This window comes from Mustela nigripes, chromosome 1 (assembly GCF_022355385.1).
Source record: "Mustela nigripes isolate SB6536 chromosome 1, MUSNIG.SB6536, whole genome shotgun sequence".
NCBI classification, from domain to species: Eukaryota; Metazoa; Chordata; class Mammalia; order Carnivora; family Mustelidae; genus Mustela; species Mustela nigripes.
Window position 1 is genome coordinate 68,388,138 of NC_081557.1, and position 4,354 is coordinate 68,392,491.

A 4,354-nucleotide genomic window follows, 5' to 3' on the forward strand; every position below is an offset into this window, starting at 1 on the left:
ACCCAGGCGTCCCAGATGACCTGGTTTTCAATCTGAATTCTGATCTGGGAAAGCATCTTGACATCTCCGTTCTAAGCCTCTCCATCTTTAAAATCTGGATAATAATGCCATCTCACAACGTTCTCGTGAAGATTAAATGAGATGATGTATGTAGAAACCTAAAGACATGCGGAATGTGCAGCAGTTAACAGTAGTAGGAGCAATAGTGTTGGAGTCACACAGGTGGCATTGTTGTGACAAGTTCCAAAGCTATGGCCTCCTTGGTAAGCCCTGCACTTTGGTCCATCAGTCACACAACAGGTGCCCAGGGTAAGAATTCAATAAATACTCAAATTAGACTATCTATTTTTGGAATACTCTACCAACATTTTTCTTGTTTTTTTAAAAAAAATTTCTTTATCTCTTTGAGAGAGAGAGAAAGAGAGAGAGAGAACAAGTGGGGGAGGGTCAGAGGGACAACAAGCAGACTTCCTTCTGAGCATGGAGCCCACCGCAGGACTTGATCCCAGGACCCTGAGATCATGACCTGACCCCAAGGCAGACACTTAACAGACTGAGCCACCCAGGTGCCCTGACCATTTTTTCTTATTGTCCCCCAGATAAACTTCCAAGGACTTAAAAAGCATTAGTATGCATTTTTTTCTCCTTTAAGTGTGAAGTAGGAACCAAGACCGTATTTTCTCATGTCTTGTGAGTCCTCTTCATACCTTCTGCTGTGTAATAGGTACTTGAGTCGTTCAGTGCTCACAGTGCTCAGTACATTTTAACTGTTATTATTTTTAAAATTCTATTTAAGGACAAAATTAAATTGGGTGACTTATGCTGGGATCCTGATCCCAGAAATCTTAAGGATACTGTTTCTAGACGCCACCACTTTGGTAGAACAGTCAGGGTGTTGGATAGCATGATTTTTAAGAGCAAAATCTGAGTGTTAAGTCCTCGTGCTTTATTTATACTTGGTGAATAAGAGTTACTAAAACTTTAATCTATGCACTGACGTTAGGTGGACTTGTCTCATGAAATTTATGGTTAGTTCAGTCATGTGGACTTTTTAAACAAAGAATAATGCAAACATTCTGTTAAAGAATAGCTGAATTGTGTGTTTTTTTTAAAAACTTATCTTATGAAATATTTATAGATTCGTGAGTGTGTGCTTGCTTGGGCCAGCCTCCCTCAGTGTTAATGTTTTGTATAACTGTAGCATAATGCCAAAACTAGGTAACTGACATCAGCACAGTCCAGGGACTTTACCAATTAGATCTTATCATAAGTTTTTATCAGCTATGCATGTACTCATTTGTGTGCATGTATATAATTACATGTAATTTTTGTCATGTTAATTTCATTAACTAATACAGCAGTCGAGATACAAAACCTTACCGTCACCACAAGTCTCTCTTTCTACAACTCCTTTGAATCCACCTTCCACCCCTAGTCCTTTGAAGCTCTTAATCTGTTGTCCATCTCTGCAATTTTATTTCAGGAGCATTACATAAATAGAATCATGCGGTATTTAAAGATGATTTATTTATTTATTTGAGAGAGAGTGTGAGCAGGAGTGGGGGAGGGGCAAAGAGAAAGGGGGGAATCAGGCTCCCCTCTGAGTGGAAAAAGGAATACTTTATCCCAGGCTGAAGGCAGCTGCTTAGCTGACTGAGCCCCGCAGGCACCCCCAGAATCATGCACTGTTTACATGCATGAGATTGACTGTTTCCACTCTGCATAAGGTCTCTGAGATCCATCCAGGTTGTTACATCAATAGCTGGCTTTTTTTTTTTATTGCTGAGTCGTATTCTACAGTACAGATGTACCACGGTTTGTTTAATCATTCACCCACCAGAGGACATTAGGGTTGTTTCCAGCTTGGGGTCATTCACATAAAGCTGATATGAGCATCTATGTGCAAGTTTCTGCCTGAATGTAAATTGTCATTTCTCTGGGATAAAAGCCTGAGAGTGTAGTACCCAGGTCTTATAGGTAAGTCCATTTCTAGTTTGAAAATGAACTGCCAAATTGTTTGCTAGAGTGACCATGGCCTCTTGCGTTACCACCGGCAATGTGTGAGTAATGGAGTTTTTCTGCATCTTCGTCAGCATTTGGTGTTAGCACTATGTTTAAGCTGCTCTAATAGGTCTGTAATGATATCTCATTGTCATTTTAATTTGCATTCTCGAATGGGTAATGGTGTTGAACATCTTTTCATGTGCTTATTTGCCATCTGTGTATCTTCTTCAGTGAAATGTCTATTAATGTTTTATGTTCATTTTCTAATTGGATTGTTTTTTCACTGTTGAGTTTTGTGAGTTCTTTATATATTCTAGAGACATGTCCTTTTTCAGATGTGCAGTTTACAAATATTTCCTCCCTCTCTGTAAATAGGATTTTTCATAGAGCAAAAGTTTTTAACTTTGACGAAAGCCAACTTATTAATTTTTCCTTTTGTGGATTATTCTTTTAGTACAAAGTATAAGAACTTTTGCCTGCTTCTAGTCCTCAAAGACTTTATCCTATCTTTTTCTGGAGCTTTATAGTTTTACATTTAAGGCCATAATCCATTTTAAGATAATTTTTTGTATAAGGTGTCAGGTTTGTGTTGAAGCATGGTACCAAACCCAAACACTATACAGAAAAAGACTGGTATATTTAAATACAGAAAATTTGCAACATATAGTTGAAAACCGTATAAATGACATCAAAATTCAAATGGCAGACAGAAAAGTTATTTGCAGTACCTATGTAACATAGTAGAATATTGTTTCCTAAATATAAATTTCCTAAAATTTAAATAGTATATCAATAAGAAAAAAAGTAAACATGGACCAAGTACATGAACATGCTGGTCAGAAGAAAAGAAATGCAAATGGCCAATAAACTTAAGAAGGGATGATAAGCCCCCAATTTAAGGGGCACACGTTAAAAATGAGAGGACTTGCTTCTTTCTATTACAAAAGAAGTACAAAATTAACAGGCATCGTAAAAATATAAAAAACATAAAACATATATAACGTTAAACATCATCATACCCTCCCATGCCTAAAATCATTCTTTCTTCTTTCCCTAGAAATAATCTCTATGAAAAGTTTACTATTCCTTCCAGGAATAGATTATGTGATTAGAAGTGTGCATGTGTGTGCAAGTGTGTGTGTGTGTGTGTGTGTGTGTGTGTGTGTGTGTTTCCTTCTTATACAAATTGGATCCTCTATACAAACGGTTTTGCACCTGGCTGTCTACAGTTGATATCATCATCATGATTTTTCATACCGACTATCCGAGTCACTTTATTTGTTTAAATGGTTGCATAGGATTTACAGTGTAGCTACACCTTATTTCATTTAACTCTTTATTGAGAGACATTATAGTGTTTCTCTTTTTCTTTCGTTACTAGGAATGCTGCATTCTAGAGATCATGGGGTTCACTTGTTTATACCTGTATTCTGTAGGATAGATACTTAGAAGTGAAACTGCTGGATCAAAGGACACATGAACTTTCATTACAGAATATGCCAAATTGCCATTTCAAAAGATCTCTCCATTTATTCTTCTACCAAAATGCGAGCATACCTATTTCTTCAAAAAGTCACCATCTCCTGAGATTAACCAATGCTTTAGAACACTTGGACAATGTGATGAGTGAAAAAGTCAGCATTGTTTTAATCTGCATTCTGAGGTTGAATGTGTTTTTATATGTTTATAGTTCATGTCTGTTTCTCTGTTAATCATCAGTTTATAGCTTTGCTTGTCTCTGTTGATTGTCATTTTCTTATTGCTGTATGAAACTCTTTTATAGTCTGGATATTAATCTTGTTATACATGTGGTAAATATTGTTTTCCTTCACTAGTTTTTATTGTACTTTTCTTTGTTGTGTCTTTCTTTCTAGAGAAGTTTTGATTTTATGTAGTGCAATCTGTCTATCCTTTATTTTATGACTTCTAGATTTCATACATTAGCAAACTTTTCCCACTCCAGGATAAAATTTTCTCCTAATATGCTTATGGATTTTCTTTTATTGTTTAGATCTTTTATTTTATTTTGATCTTGAATTTATACACCCTGTGAAATAGGAGTCCACCTTAAAAAATGGCCAATTAACCCCATAGTCTTTGTTGAATAGTCTATCTTTTCCCCCACTGACTTGAAATGCCGATTTTCCCATATGCCAAATCAATTTCATTGATTATTTTTGAAACTTCCTAATCTGTGCAAATAAATAATTTACTCCACCTACAAAATCATGTTGTTTTAGTTACTTTAGCTTTACAATTTGTTGTATTATGGAAAGTAGGTACCTTCTCAAATCCTGTCATTATTTTTCCTTATCAATAGTTTCTGTGTTAAAAAGCAAGATAGATTAAT